Source organism: Cyprinus carpio, chromosome B24 (genome assembly GCF_018340385.1).
Source record: "Cyprinus carpio isolate SPL01 chromosome B24, ASM1834038v1, whole genome shotgun sequence".
Lineage (NCBI taxonomy): Eukaryota > Metazoa > Chordata > Actinopteri > Cypriniformes > Cyprinidae > Cyprinus > Cyprinus carpio.
The window spans coordinates 4844817-4862600 of NC_056620.1; positions in this window are offsets into that span (position 1 = coordinate 4844817).

Genomic DNA, 17784 nt, shown 5'->3' on the forward strand with positions numbered 1-17784 from the left:
ATAATCAAGCATGTTGTATATAGCAAGTTCCTATAGTTGAGAGTGATGTCTAAAGAACCTTTTCAATTTCAGGTTATGATGCTGAAGAGCAAATAGCAAGAACTCAAGAAGTTACTGTAGACTTGTAAGATAGATTGGAGAATTTTTTTAGACAGTTTTTAGACAGCTGTCATGGCATTTCCCACACATATAGCTTGAGGGTGAGGGATGGAGTCCACTGCCTGAGAGAGAAGGACCCTCCTGACAGTAATCTCCCACAGAGAACCATTGTGGAGTGCCGAGAACCATACTCAGGTCCACCAGAACAGGACTACTAGCAGCAGTTAGCTTTGATCACAGGAATAAATTACATTTTAAAATATATTCAAATTGAAAACAGTTATTTTAAATAGTAAAAAAAAATCACAATATTACCGCTTTAGCAAATGCAACTTTGTATGTAGGCCTATACAATATATATAAAATTATAAACATATATGGCATATATTCATATATTCATGAACAGAGAATATCCTATCACAGTAAAGTTTTGTCTAATCATTCTTACTGACATTAAGCTAGCAACATTATAACTCATATTACTTTTATATCGCATTGCTGTCTATGTTATAGAACATTTATATAAAAAAAAAAAAATAATAATAATAATAATAATAATAAAAACATCCTGGCATCGTGAAACATTTAGATCAGCGGTTCTCAATTCCAGTCCTCACGCCCCCCCTGCTCTTCACATGTTGTACGTTTCTCTTATCGCTTCAGACGTTAGTTCTATTTGAATGTGAGTGCCCTGCGAGTGGACATCACAGGATATTCCACCATGATTCCAGTTCGAAGCGAACGTATATGTTCCATTCAAAGTACATTGAAGTGTGCGAGACGTAAATTTAAATTGTATTTATTTACAGAGGTATATGATTTCACACTTATTGTCCGTGTGTGAAGACGTTGCGCAGCATAAATCCGTGAATGAATGCTCCGAAGTGAGGTAAACTTCAACAGATTTCCCCTGCTCAGGGAGTAGGGAGCAATGAACAATGTGTAGGGACTAAGTCAATGGGTACAAAGGTCATGCAGGGAGCTCACTTCTAACGAGCTGATTATCTGAATCAGGTGTGTTAACAAAGAGAGACGTGCAAAATATGCAGAGTTGGGGGAGCGAGGACTGGAATTGAGAACCGCTGATTTAGATAATGTGAATGAAACTTCATAATGTTTCACTTGATTATACATGTAGTCAGGAATTATAGTTTGGAAAAAGCCTGACTAGTAAAATGTGTACAAGTTATGTGAAAACTGATACAAGTAGATTAATAATAATAATAATAATAATAATAATAATAATAATAATAATAATAATAATAAAGACTTACTCATGTTTATGATCTCTGCTGGATCAGGCTCTTTTTTCTGAGGTAATCCAAAGCTTATTCCTCTCAGCGGTCTTCTTGGGGTGTATTATGTTTTATTCCTCTTAGCGCAAAACGAACAGTAAAATTTAAAAAAACTCGAAGAATAGTCTCGCTGCTTTGTTTACTCTGATGTGGGCGGTTACCCGCCTCAAGCTTCATGTGGATGATTATAATATCAATAGCGCGCTCACCACATGGGCGTGGTCGCATTAGAAATAATGAAGGGAGACGTGAAAGACTGGACATCACGTTGTTTTCATAGGGATTACTTTATCACAGAATATTTGTTTTCGATAAGAATTGCTTAGTTCAAAAGTAGATATGTCAAGCTTTCAATAGATATATCTCTCATGGCTCTTTGTTGAGTATTTGCTGAGTTACACTTCATTTTAATGACACGTTTCTAAATGAAGATCACCACAGACCAAGGCGGCAGACAGACCTGTTTGTTTTCTTTATTTTGTAAATATACAAAGATATGTTGTTATTATCTGTGTATAGAAATAAAAGTACACCATTTACAGATTTGATTGATGTATTGCTCTTATCTGTACGATCAAAACTGAAAGTATAATTTAAGTTCTTTTTGGGGTTATCAGGAGAAGATGAGGTTTGGGGTTATCAGGAGAAGACAAGGGCCGGGCTGAGGCCTGACCGTCTCGGGCCAGGGCTGGGCTACGGCCTATATTTGAGGCCCGTGCAGGGCTCTAGCAGTCACGGCGCACTCTCTCCAGAACTCCTGTGAGCAAAGCAATCAAGGGAAAATTGTACAGATGCAGCCTCATCCACACCTTCAGAGACGATGCTGCATCAGGGGAAAGATAGCTCGACAGCATCCGTTCTACCTTGGGAATCGACCCATAGGCCTGCTCATTCAAACCCTTAATTTTGGAATAGTCAAAGACATTGGGGCTGAAGAGCCAGACTGAATATGGTTTATTCCATAATCTTGACACCTCGGTGTGGATATCGTAAAAAAATGGAAGGCCCCAGCGTGAAGTTTGTGGTTTAACATGCAAAGGAGTGACCAGCTCCCAAACAAGCAACACACAGATCTGAAACGTTGTCATCTTTAGACTTTTTGATCGCGAGTTTATTTTTTTTAAAGCCAGAGCCTATATTGTCTATACTGAAATAAAAATGTGCATATAATACATAATGTGATCTGGCTGGGTAGATGACTAAGCTTGTCTAAGCTCATTATTAAGTGAGTGAGTGAGTGACGTGACATACAGCCAAGTATGGTGACCCATACTCAGAATTTGTGCTCTGCATTTAACCCATCCAAGTGCACACACACAGCAGTGAACACACACACACCATGAACACACACCCCGAGCAGTGGGCAGCCATTTATGCTGCGGTGCCCAGGGAGCAGTTGAGGGCTCGGTGCCTTGCTCAAGGGCACCTCAGTTGTTGCATTGCTGGCCTGAGACTCGAACCCACAACCTTAGGGTTAGGAGTCAAACTCTCAAACCATTAGGCCACGACTTCCGACTTCGACTTCCCAGTCGACTTTAATATTCAGGTGTATGAATGTATTTCTGATTTAATATCTTCTAGATGTTTCGTCCTTGGTATCAAAATGATCTGCTCTTTATTCCTCAAACCATGATGTTCTCTATGTGATCATGAAATGCATCATACTATTTGTACCATATATTGGGTAAAACTACACCAAATCGTCAGGACGGTCATAACACATGCAAATGAGGTGTCACTGGGACAAAGAAACACTTTCCCGCTGAAACTATACATCTTGTTACTGGTCAATCTAACCAAAAGGGGTGTTACAGGGAAACTAGATAAAACCTCTCCCATGCCCAAAAAGTGGGCTTCTCTTCACTTGCGGTTTCCTGGAGACACCCATCACCTGGGAAACCCTGCGACTCCCCTTCTCCTGTAGTGTAGCTTGATAAGCATCCATATGTATTCACACTTGGTTGTCTGTGTTTGCTGCTCACAGGACGAGGTCACTTTAACGTTCCGGTTTTGTTACATGCTCTGGGAGCAATGTATTAGTAGTAAAATTATTTTTTGTGGCCAGAGAAATAATTTTACCTAGTCAATAAACGATTAAAACTGTCCGTCCTGTGGACGATCAAATCATTTTATTGTACTATTAATGCTATAATGCTACAAGTAATTCCTGAAGATTAATATAGTTAATAATAAGCCATTATGATTAATTATGTTTATCTCTCTTTGAGCTAAAATTTGTTACAATAATAATAAAAAATTCATAAAAATAAAACGTTTTAATGCGCAATAAAATAATTGGTGGTGTTTATCAATTAATTCGTTAACGTGATAATAATGCATTAATTTGCCCAGCCCTAATTATTATTGTCGTTTCGAAAAAATGGTTTAGGGCCAGTGGAATGAAATCTTCTCACTTGGAAACAACAATTCAATTGCCATAAAGCCTGAAAGGTGATCAAGATCATACCAAAATCATACCATATTGCTATATGCCTACAGCGGCAGAGAGAGCTCAACGTGCTGATGTAAAAACACATGCAAAAAAATAAATAAATAATCTTCCCTAAGTTCAAGATCAAGTTGAGCTTTATTGTCATTCCACTACATGTGTGGACATACAGTGGAACGAAATGTCGAGCCTCACAGGACCATGGTGCTACATAAATACTGACATACAACAATGCAGTAAAACAGTAAAAACCTATAAACAACTAACCTACTGATAGATTTTGATTTTAAATATACTGTATAAATGTTTACCTATACATAAGCTAAAAAATACAGGCTATACAAATGCTTAACATAAACACTGTACCTATACATAATTAACCTACAGACAGATCTTGAATATGAATATACTATATATAAATGTTTACCTATACATAGACTGAAAAAAAAAATATATAGACTATACGAATGCTTCACATATTAGTGTACATGTGCAAAGAGAAACATCGTAAGTCAAGGAGCTGGCTGGGGAACAGTGCAAGATAATTTGTAGTGCATGAGCATGTAAACACACATATTGGTCAGCACACTCTCAATGGTTCCCCTGTTGAATGTGGTGAGGATGGTTGGAAGAAGACTTGCCCTTTTTAGCTGGTGGAGAAAGTGAGAGAGCCGCTGTTGTGCCTTCTTGGAGAGTGACATGGTGTTGGTGGTCCAGTTGAGATCCTCTGTGATGTGCACCCCCAGGAATTTAGTTCTGCTGACTCTCACCACAGTCGAGCTGTTGGTGGTCAGTGGGGGGTGGTCAAGAGTTTCTCCTGAAGTCCATCACAACCTCCTTTATCTTCTCCACACTGAGGGACAGGTTGTTAGTGCCACACCATTCAGCCAATTGTGCCACTTCCTCTCTGTAGTGTGTTTCATCGCTGTTGCTGATGAGACCTACCACTGTTGTGTCATCCACAAACTTGATGTTGTGGTTGGAGCTGAACTTGGCAGTGCAGTTGTGGGTCAGCAGCGTGAAGAGCAGCGGGCTGAGCACACAGCCTTGTGGAGCACCGGTGCTCAGTGTGGTTGTGCTCGAGGTGTTGTGGCCAACACGGACTGACTGAGGTCTTCCAGTTAGAATGTCCAGGATCCAGTTACAGAGGGAATTGTTAAGGCCCAGCAGTTTTAGTTTATTAATGAGCTGTTGTGGTATTATAGTGCTGAATGCTGAGCTGTAGTTGATGAACAGCATTCTAACATAGGAGTCTTTATTTTCTAGGTGGGTAAGAGCCAGGTGGAGGGTGGAGGAAATTGCATCGTCTGTAGAGAGGTTTGGACGGTATGCAAACTGGAGCAGATCGAGTGTGTTGGAGAGCCTGGTTTTGATGTTGTGCATGACTAAACTCTCAAAGCACTTCATCATGATTGGAGTCAGTGCTATGGGACGGTAGTCATTTAGACAGGACACAGGTGATTTCTTTGGTACCAGTATGATTGTTGTGGATTTGAGACATGTGGGACGACTGCCTGGCTCAGCGAGGTGTTGAAGATATCTGTTAGGACATCTGTCAGCTATCAGCACAGTCTCTCAAAACACGGCCAGGTATGTCGTCAGGACCCGCAGCCATGGGTTAATCCTAGATAGGGTCTTCCTTACGTCGGCTGGAGACAGACAGAGCACATGGTTGTTGGGAGGTATGAGCAGTTTTTGTGCAGGTGTGTCATTCTGCATTTCAAACCGTGAATAAAAGTGGTTGAGCGCATCCGGGAGGGATATGTCATTATCACAGGCCTGTGGGAGGGGCTTGTAGTCAGTGATGGCCTCAATGGCTTGCCACAGGCTCCATGTGTCTCTGCTGTCTGTGAAGTGATTGTTGATTTTTTGAGCATATGACCGTTTTGCATTTTTGATGCTACAGGACAGATTGGCTCTTGCTGTTTTGAGGGCTGCTTTATCTCCTGATCTGAATGCTTCATCTCTGGTCTTTAGCAGCCCACGAACCTCTGCTGTCATCCACGGCTTTTGGTTTGCACGTGTGGTGATGGTCTTGGTGACTGTCACATCATCAACCCTTACGAAAAAGAAGTTTATTCAAGTGTGCTATTAGTATACTTCTTTAGGAAAAAAATAGGAAAGTATGCTTTTAGTTTACTTTTTATGTACTTCTCAGAAATGGGCTTTATGTACTTCTCAGAAATATACTTAAAATGACATTTAAGTATACTTGACTTATACTTACAAAAAGTCTAAATATACTTGAACTATACTTAAGTATACTTAATAAAATAAACTTGAAGTATACTACTTTTTGGTAAGGGAATGCACTTTTTGATATAAGCACTCACAGTTTCAGTGTAGTCCTGCAGGTCTGTGAGGTCGTACAAAGGGTACTCAGATCACATCTCTGTTGTGCTAATTTCAGCATACAGACCACTTCTGAAACTCACCAAACCGGTTCAAAAATTCATCACAGTTTGGCCAGATAATGCTATCTCAACACTACAGGAATGCTTTCAGTGCTGTGAGGTTGTTGTAGGTGGCTGCCTCTTTAAACATGTTCCAGTCTGTGCACTGAAAGCATTCCTGTAGCGTTGAGATAGCATTATCTGGCCAAACTGTGATGATTTTTTGAACCGGTTTGGTGAGTTTCAGAAGTGGTCTGTATGCTGAAATTAGCACAACAGAGATGTGATCTGAGTACCCTTTGTACGATCTGAGAGCCTTGTACGCGTTCTTTTCTGTTGTGTAAAGTCCAGTGTATTTTTTCCCCTTGTTGCTGTGTAGACTGACTGGGTTGAATTACAGTAAGTCTAGTTTATTTTCCAGAGAGCGAACATTTGAGAGCATGAGTGAGGGAATCGCTGGTCTAGTGGGGTTAGCCCTTAGCCTAGCTCGTGTGCCTCCACGCTTGCCGCGCTTCTGTCCTCTCTCACACCGCCGGTGTCGCCTTTTTGTGCGGGTAGCGTCAGTAGGCGAGGCCACGGTCTCGGGATTCGGCTTCAGCAGCAGACAGAGGTCTCTTAGCTTTTCAGTAGTCACCTGCAAAAGCTGTTGTTTGTACACACTGCCAATTTCCAAAAGGCTCTGTTGATCATAAATGTGTTTCCGAGTGTTTATCTGATGATTTTGTGGTAAGGTGAGACTGTTTGAAGACGAGGAAACAAGACTAAGAGACATAAAAACACAGTTTTTGGGACCTGGAATAGTGTGAGTCCGACCGCGCTGCCATCTTAGATTGATAAGCATGTCCCAGTTATTGAGGGATGAATCCGTGTTCTGAAAGGTGAAATTGTTTATATCGTGATCCTGATTCCTTAACTTTTTTTTTAGTTTTGTTTGGTTGTGGGGGGGGGGGGAGTATTATTAGCCTAAATAAGCTGATAAAATACACAATTACTGTAAGTAATGTTAATGTAGGTTATGTAAAAAAAAAATACTGGTTACTTGTAATGGACAGGGTGTGACAATGGAGATCCAAATGCAAGCTTTTATTACAAGTGATCACTGTCAAAACAGGCAGGGTCCAACCCCAGCAAACAAAAGTATGCAAGGCAAAACAAAGGCAAACAATAACAAAAACAAGGAAACAGTTCAAGGTCAAAAACATGACAAGACAAGGCAAGAACAAGCAAATGAAAACAAGGAGAAATGTTCAGAAATGTCCGATAACACATAACAAGGCTTAACATTAGTTGTGTCCCAAAGTGAAGTGTACGGACTTCAAAGGCCACATCTCTGAAGTGCATGAAGCGCTCTGCCTTCATAGGATTTCGTAAGTCCGCTACCAGGGGTTCCTGATTACCCCTCTGTCACATAGCAACGGTGCGAGAGAAGATCTGCCCTCCTGACAGGACAGGTGGAGCCAGAATTGCTACTTTTTGTTTTTATGTTTTATATCACAATGATGAGCAGGAATGTTTCATCTACGGCGGCGCCAGTGATGTACCTCAAGCTTAGCAAAGACCGAGGCCAGGTAAACTGGTTTGCTGCGTCCTTAATCATCGGATTACAACTTCAATTGCAGATATTGGCTTGGAACTTACTTGAATAATGTAATGATACATATGAAAAACTACAAAATACACACAAACACATTTTCAAATGCTGACTGATATCTTACGAAGTGCGATTTTATATAGTTTGTTGTCTTGACCACGGTGATCATATGTAGACAGGTTTGATAGAGTTTTTAGGCAGTTAAGCATAAAAAATAAAACTGTAAAAAAATTAAATAAAATAGAGCATTGTACAGCTCAATATTCAGCAGCAGCTGTCACAGCTAAACAGTCTTTGATATAGTTATCAAAAATTTGTTAATATTATGACAAAATGTTGATACTTTCATTTTCAGAAAAATCTGAGGTGGACTGCAAGGATGTACATTCATTGAGTATTCTCGTACAAATATGAAATACTAAGTTTTCTCTCTCTCTCTTTTTTTCTCACAGGACAGGAACACTATAAAAGTATGGTCTTTTACAACATGATGCATTGTTGTAGATTAAACTACCCAATATATAATTAGGTGGCAACTTTAAATTCAATAACCTTGAACATATTCACAAGTAAAATGCGAAATGTAAGAGCAAATAAAAAAGCAAAATAAAAAGAACAAATAAACCATGCCTGTTAACAACAGCACAATGGAATTCAACAAAAATGTGTCTATTAACTTGCTTACTTTGTATTTTTTTAAGTCTTATTGGTTGTGGGCTTTGTTTTTTTTTTTTTTTTTAAACCCTGGCTTTTAACATATATTTCGCTCGGTACTTGAGTAAATGAAAACACAATACTTACATTTCAATGTGAATTCCCCCATAGAACTGTCATCCTCTATGTTCTTTGAATATAAATTCCATCGTCATCTTTGCGCAATTGATTCTGGGATAGGGTAGGGTGCGAAGTGTCCATCAGATGTACACTTAATTTTCCTGGGAAACAGAGAGTGCATTTGAAGTCGCCTTTGAATTGCGGCAGCCTTTAACCTGCCGCGATGATGCAATCGGCCTTGGAATGCGGCCTTCAGAGGGTGCATCCTGAATTGGGACAGTTTACATTATGATGCTGTGATGCAATCACACTTCAAATATGCACTTCGTAGTCCACACACTTCACACACTATGTGGAAGCGATTGTCCATAGAGTCTATTAAAACGCAGAAAAGTCATGGCATACTAAGTGGTCTCTGTTGTAAGTCAATGGACTGAAGGGAGGCAAGCCTCCACTGATTTTTTACATCTGTGTGTAATTTGGTGCTTATGTGACTAATTAATTTATGATTTTGTGTAGAGGTACTATGCAAAAATACCATTTTTAGAAGAGTTAAAACAGTTTTCAAATAAGTGTTTGTTTTTGCATGTGTTTGACGTTTTGTTGTTGTTGTTTTATGTGTAGAGTTTTGAGAAATGGAGCCATAGTTTCAAAAAGTGTGTATAAGCATTTAGAAAAAAAAAAAAACTGTAATAAAAATCACAAACATGACACAGATTTGTTCATTAATGTGTAATATGGATTATAAAAACGTTATACAGTTTTTACAGATCTTTTGCTTTAGACCACATACAACTGTTAAAGTTACAACTGCATCTGTCTGTATATATACACACACATTTTATTATTTTATTTGGATCTATGAGACAAGCAACAAAAACAGAATCCAAATACCTTTGGGAGTCATTTTCCAAGATAACAGGTATACATGGCTAAAATACATTCACAAGTCCTTATAATTATAACATTTAACACTCAAGGATAGACAAAACATCTTTATTTCCATGTTTGCATACTCCCTATGATAGCTGAATAGCATTAATTTTTTCCCCTCGGGGAGAACCCCTTGGGGAAGGATAGAGATATGGAAGTATGCGTCTTTTAGATCAATTGTGTCAAACCAGTCCTCGGACCTGATCTGAGACACGACTTGCTTGATTGTGAGCATCCTGAACTTCAACCCTCTATCCTTCTTTGGAACAATGAAGTAGCGGCTGTAGAACCTGGACTCTCTGTTGAGAGGAGGGAACACCTCGATGGCCTCCTTCCTCAAGAGAGTGTTTACTTCTTGTTCCATTACCAAAGCCTGCTCAGGGCCCATTAGAGTGGGAATGATCCCATTTAAACGAGGCAGAGGTAAGAACGGTCTGCAGATCTGGCTTCGTCTTAGATGGGGCTGCTCCTGCCTGGCAGCCCCCAGAGCTAGAAAGTGGCGAGGGAGGAACTGCTGAAATGCCACCTCTTTTTTAAAGAGCTTCCTGGTACCTGTTGACGACGGAATTGACATCGTCACTGAACTTGGCCAGAAGGCGCACGTGGACATCCATGAGGAAGACCCTGTCTTTCTCTTTCATATCGGACAGGGTCAACAACAAATGTTGCTCCACTGCCACCAGTGCTGACATAGACTAATTTATAGAATTTATTCAACAATTTGTCTCCTCCGCATCACCCTGGTGCCATTTTGGAGAATATCCGCTGGACGTATGCTGTTCTTTGTCTGCTGCACCATGCCGATACGCTGTTTCCGTTCAGATCAAATCACAACAACAGGAACCAGATCAGGCATGACGCAGCTGACACAGAACAGCAAATTGTTGAATAAATTCGTTATTTTTTTCTTTTGCGGCAGTATTCTCGTAGCTTTGTATAATTGAGGATGAACCACTGATGTCACATGGATTATTTTACAGATCTCCTTGCTACGACTTGGGAACATTTCAGTTGCTTTGCAGTCTATGCAGGGTCAGACAGCTCTCAGATTCCAACATAAATATCTTAATTTATGTTCCAAAGATGAAGGAAGGTCTTACGACATGAGGGTGAGTAATTAATGACAGAATTTTCATTTTTGGGTGAACTAACCCTTTAAGCTTCCTGGTCGCTATGTCACCCCGCCTGTGACTTCTCGCCCATCCATTGGACTGATTACACACATGATTCAGAGCGTGGTCATGCTGAAAGCATCCCCATAGCATATATATATACATATATATATATATATATATATATATATATATATATAGATATATATATATATATATATATATATATATATATATATATATATATTTTTTTTTTAAAATCTTTAGACCAAGTCTGCAAAACTATAAGCACATTACATGCTTTAAACTCAGTCTGATATTGTAAAACAAACTTTTTGCAAAACTCTAAGCACATATATCAGAAAGTCAACTATTTTTTTCTAAAGTACTTTATACAATACAGCAGCTTCATAATAGTATCAAATTCACATTCTGCTGTAAAGCAGCTCTAACAAGTCAATAGTATCATTCTACAGCTCAAGTCAGTTGAGTATTGATTCAGTTCAGTTGCATAACTGTGTAGAATTTATCAGTCAATAACATACTGTATATACAGTGTATATGTGCATATGCATGTATGTGCGAGTGCTATGACAAGCTCCTGTTCTTCACTGCACTCTGAACAAGCAAAAAACACATGATAGTAGTGTTTTACATTTTCACATCTGTGTGTAGTTTGGCGTGTATGAGGCTAATTGAGTTACTATGCAAAAATATAATTTTTTAGAATAGTTAAAACAGTTTTCAAAGAAGTGTTTGCTTTTGCAAGATGTGTGTGATGTTTTTTATGTTGCGTGTGTTTTTATGTGTAGAGTTTTGAGAGGGCGAGCCATAGTTTCAAGAACTGTGTAAGCATTAAAAAAAAAGTTCTCTTAATGTTACTGGGTTTAGTCCAGATAAGTAAAATACTTAAATAAAATGTAAATAATTATTGTTTTCAGTGTAAGAATGTCATTTTCCATTGTTTTCCGACAGCTTTGAATGCTGATTTTTTTTTTTTTTTTATTTACTTGCTCAAATTAATTGTTCATTAAAAAAAAGTTTTAGTTATTTTAGTACATCTAACTAAATTAAATGTAAATGAAAGCTGCCCTTTCAACTAGATGAAATATTGTATGTTTATTTCAGTTACTGTTTATTTTATTTTTCAAAGAATATGTTTTTTAAATGATTTTAATTTTATTCTCAGTTTTAATTTTATTCAGCTATAAAAACCCTGGTTCAAACCGTATTATTATTATTAATATATGTGTTTGTTTTTGTTTGTTTATATATATTTTTATATATATATATATATATATATATATTTTAACTTAACACCCTGACTACTTTAGTTGTTGATTGATATCAGGATCTGAGGAGATTTAACAACAAACAACGTTTCTGAGAAAAAATAAATAAATAAATAAAATTACTACCTTTAAAGTTAGGAAAACATGCCACCCCCATACACATATGCATTCAGATAACTTCATTATCTAACTTCAGATAACTTCTTTATCAATTGTCAAATCCTTCAAAACATTAAAAACTGTAAAGGACAATGTCATAATGCCCATAAACTACAAATTATCTGGTGGATTTGATTCCTCCGTGGATGGTATGGCCATGTCTAAATCTGTTGATATCCTAGAACAATTTCACATTCATTTGTGAGTAAATAACAAATATCTAGTTAAACTGGTCACACCTAATAACCCTAACACTCTAATAACAATGCAGTCTCAGGTGCTAATGCCTGCACTTAAAATAGTTACGATGGGAAATGACTTGCTGGCTTTACTTGAGTGAAAGTACAGTTACTGCTAATCAAATACTATTCCCTAAATGAAGTAAAACTACAAAAGTATTTGCTTTTAAAGCTTTTTTTTTAAATGTCAACACGGTTTAATTATTGTTGTATTTAATATTTGCAATAATCAAAGTCTCTGAAGCAAGTTACAATACATTATTCCTGCTAAATACACTGCCTAGCTTGTAGTATCTTTGGAATAAAGAACTTTTAAATTGTTAAAAACCTATAGAACTGAAACAAGTGAGTTGACAGACAGACAGACAGACAGACAATAAATAAAAAATAATAATAATTTATCATTTGAATCTGTAAATTGTTGACTCAAGAACAGCATGATCCACGCATTTCATTTCATGATTGAATTGTTCAGTGCAATTTGCAAACCAACGAGAAAATAATCAGCTCATTTACAAATCACCTCTTGTAATGTGTGATGATTTCTCCAGTTAAAAATAACAAGGAACGACATTTTTATTTATTGTTTTAAGTAGTGTAGTGTAGTAAAAAGCTTTTGGAATATAGTGAAGTAAACGTTTCCCAAAACAGAAATACTCCAGCAAAGTAGGCCTACAGATATTTAAAAATTGTACATAAGTACAGTAACAAGGTAAAAATTATTTCCCACCACTGTCTTTAGATACTATATTACAAACAGCCTGGTCTAAAACGTATTATCTAGCAGTCCTGTATAACTGAACATGCAGATAACAGTTGCACGCTGAATGTCCTAAGGACACTGTGCTAAAGGTTCTCTTCGCAAATTGCAAATCTTCCATGGTGGCTCCTATTGCGATGGAAAGGTCATTAATCAGCAGGGGACATTGCCTGATGAGCTTTCGGTCAGCTGTGTTGTCTCTTCTTGGCTATTTGAATTGGATCTGTTTATAGTTAAACAGCAGAGAGAGATGAGCTCTGACCTTCCTTTTACTTGGCATACTGGCCTCATCTCTTGACACTGTTTGACCAACGAAACCCTGATAAACCTAGAAAGCATAAATTTTAAAGGGATAGTTCACTATTGAGCAAAAGAAGGTATTTTGAGGAATGTTGGTAACCACAGCTGACCGTGGCCGTTGACTTCCACAGTATTTATTTTCTTCTATTTTTCCCCCTACTATGGAAGTCTTTGGCTACCAGTAACGGTTTGGTTACCAACATTCTCAAAATGTCTTCTTTTGTGTTCAACATGATGAGTAACTGATGACAGGATTTTCATTTTGGGGAAAACTGTCCTATTCATAATTTCTACTTATGGACGGTTTTGTAAGTAGTAATTTACAGTAGCAAATGCTTTTATGCAAATCCTGTTGAAATAAAAGACTTCCTTCATTGCAGAGACATCCTTGGTCGACCAGCTTCACCAGAAAGCCATTGCATGATTGACCAGTATTTTTGGCAGAAGGGGATAATGGCATACGGAGACAAAAGAGAAAAGGTTTAGCATAGCATAGAACAAGCATAAACCATCTTGGACCAACCAATACATACTATGATATATGACATCTGACAAATTTCTACAGCAGACACATTCACGGTTACAAAATATCTTAAAATGTTGTTACTGCCAAGGCTCCCACATATCCTGAAAAACTGATGCTAGTTTGGCAGTCCTGAAAAAACACATGGAAAAGAAGAGAAAATGTAAAATGTCCTGGAAAATCTTGTTGTTGCTGTCTTAGAAATGTTGTTGTTGTATTGCTTTCCTTTAGCTGAGAAAAGTGAGTTTTGATGTGTGAAAGATATTTTGAATGACGCTGTTCACCCCTGCAGTGATGCGTTTACTCTCGTGTTGGTGCTTGCTGGTGGATCAGATGTTTCCTGCAAAAGTTCAGCAGCTACTTACCCTTGGTAACATTAATTCACCAACTTACTCGATAATTTGTGATCTACATGACAAATTGACTCTCACAGAAACACTTCCACATAGTGACACACACTGTTTTATTTAGTTCTGAAGCATATGGGAAGACAAAAGCATGACACTGATGTTAAATGTGATGCTCAGTGAAACATTTATTCAGTGATTAGCAAGGTGGTACTGATATGTATTTTTTTTTTTTATTTTTTTTTTAAATTAACACTTCCAAGACTTCATGCAGTGATGGTAATATCAGGCCAATTCGTACCCACTAATAGTCGACTGCTTTCAAATTTTCCCATGAGTGTATATGTATATATGTATTCATTTATTTATTGTGCTTGCTCTGTTTAGAGCATCAAAGGTTTCTATACAATGTGTTGTAGACATGTCTGTTGACCACATAAATGCAATAGTAAATCAGAAGTGTTTAAGCAAGTCAGAATTCACTCAATAGAGGGCAGAAGTAAAAATTCCATTCATTTTCTCCTGTCACAGTCTCAAGCCGTCAGCTTCGCTAGAGAGCACTCCACTCCAGACTCTTGCCAATTTACCTAGGACTCCATTTCCCATAATCCTTTGCATGGACTCATCATTTGCATCAGCTGTCTCTCATCAGATCTCATCATCAGTTCACAGCTGTCTCACATTAGAAGGACTTTAAAAGTAGCACAGACACTCAGTCTTCCCTGGTGATTGAATGTTTAGTGCTTTCATGTTTCTAGTTTCCATATTTCCATATTTGCTTAGAGACGCTCCGACGGGCTCGCACTCTCGCTCCTGAGCAACGAGCGGTTTTGTCTGTCGTCTCACCTCCAGTAATGACCTCATTTGATCCCTAGCCCATGCAGCTAGGGGGTCTCCATATTTCTGCTGTGGAGCGCCGCATTACGGGGGGTCTCTGCATGTATTGTGGTGCTCACGGCATTTTGCCAATAGATCAGGGAGTACTGGCGAGCGCGACTATCTTTTCCCCATCCACCAAGACTCGTACCTCCCTCAAGGCCTGCCAATGCTGTGGGGGCTCCAAAATTCCCTGTGCTGCCCTGGTAGATTTGGGGGCTGAGGGGAATTTCATGGATGAGAGCTGGGTTATCGAGCACCACATCCCCTTACTTGAAATAAGTGATCCTCCCACCATTTATGCCCTGGATGGTCGCATCCTCTCCAAGATACTTTGATACAGCATCGATCTTGTCCCGGGTAGTACGCCACCTTGTGGTAGACTTTATTCCTTGTCCGCTCCCGAACGCGAAGCACTTGAGAAATACCTTACAGACTCGCTGGCCACCGGAACCATTTTTCCGTCTTCCTCTCCCGCCGTTGCGGGGATTTTTTCCGTGAAAGAAGGACCGTTCTTTGCATCCCTGCATAGATTATTGTGGGTTGAACAACATAACTGTTAAGAACCGGTACCCGTTGCCACTTATTTCGTCTGCTTTCCAGATCTTGCAGGGAGCAAGGATATTCATGAAATTAGACCTTCGCAATGCATATCATTTGGTGTGCATCAAGGAGGGAGATGAATGGAAGACAGCCTTTAATACACCCTTAGGCCACTTTGAATACTGGGTGTTACAGTCAAAGCTCGTCGACGGTCCAGCTGTTTTCCAAGCGCTCATTAACGATGTCCTTAGGGACATGTTCAATGTCTTTGTTTTTGTGTACCTGGATGATATTCTAATTTTTTTCATCCTCAGCCAAGGAACATGTTCTGCACGTGCATCGTGTGCTGCAACGCCTATTGTGCAATCACCTTTTTTGTTAAGGCCGAGAAGTGCGTTTTCCATTTTTGGGTTTTGTCGTATCCACCGAGGCCATTAGTATCGATCCGGCCAAGACGCACGCCATTATCAATTGGCCCATCCCTGACTCACGCACTGCTCTCCAAAGTTTTTTGGGGTTTGCAAACTTTTACCATCACTTTATTTGGAATTTCAGTCAAGTGGCCATCCCCCTTACCGCCCTCACTTCAACCAAGTCTTGTTTCTCTTGGTCTGAAGCTGCTCAAGTAGCCTTTGATTGTCTTAAGAGATTATGACCGCTCCTATTCTAATCCTCCCTGATACTACAAGACAATTCATAGTGGAGGTTGACGCGTCTAATGTTGGGGTGGGAGCGGTGCTGTCGCAGGGATCCACCCGTGTGTTTTTTTTTTTTTTTTTTTTTACCGTCTCTCGCCAGCAGAACACAACTACGACGTAGGTAACCACGAACTCCTGGCCATTCGGTTGGCTCTAGGCGAGTGATGCCACTGGCTCGGGGGGCCACCCATCTGTTCGTAGTTTGGACTGATCACCGTAATCTCGAATATCTGTTCTGCTAAGAAATTAAATGCTAGACAGGCACGGTAGGCTCTATTCTTTGCATGATTTGACTTTACAATTTCCTACAGGCTGGGCTCTAATAGACAGAATACTAAACCTAAAACTAAAACTTGCCCAGTTTAAAAGTAGACATGTCAAGCTTTCTATAGATATCTCTCATGTATCTGTGTTGAGTATTCACTGAGTTACAGTTCATTTTAATGACGCGTTTCCGAATGAAGATCACCGCAGACCAAGGCTCCAGACAGCGCACTCTGTTTGTTTTCTTTATTTTATAAATGCACAAAGTTTTGTTGTTATGTGTAGATACAAATAAAAGTAGACCCTTTACAGATTCGATTGATGTATTGACCTTATCTGTATGATCAAAACTGAAAGTGTAATTTAAGTTCTTTTCGGGGTTATCAGGAGAAAATGCCTCAAAACGCGTATACACGTTAATCGACTCCAGACGGTTAAGGATTATGGGGGCCACTGTGCTCTTAGGAACCTTAAGTGCAGAAGAAATTTTTTTGTAACCTTGGCCAGATCTGTGCCTTGCCACAATTCTGTCTCTGAGCTCTTCAGGCAGTTCCTTTGACCTCATGATTCTCATTTGCTCTGACATGCACTGTGAGCTGTAAGGTCTTATAAAGACAGGTGTGTAGCTTTCCTAATCAAGTCCAATCAGTATAATCAAACACAGCTGGACTCAAATGAAGGTGTAGAACCATATCAAGGATGATCAGAAGAAATGGACAGCACCTGAGTTAAATATATGAGTGTCACAGCAAAGGGTCTGAATACTTAGGACCATGTGATATTTCAGTTTTTCTTTTTTAATAAATCTGCAAAAATGTCAACAATTCTGTGTTTTTTCTGTCAATATGGTGTGCTGTGTGTACATTAATGAGGGAAAAAAATGAACTTAAATGATTTAAGCAAATGGCTGCAATATAACAAAGAGTGAAAAATTTAAAGGGGTCTGAATACTTTCCATACCCACTGTATGTAAAGGATTTGATGATTCAAACGTGAGTTTTGAGCAATGTAGAGCACCGGTTCTCAATTCCAGTCCTTGCACCCTCCTGTTCTGCACACCTCGCTTTTCAGACAGTAAAAAACGATGCGTTTCAGAAAGGCGGGGCATAGAGGAGAAATGTCTCCAGGTTATGTATG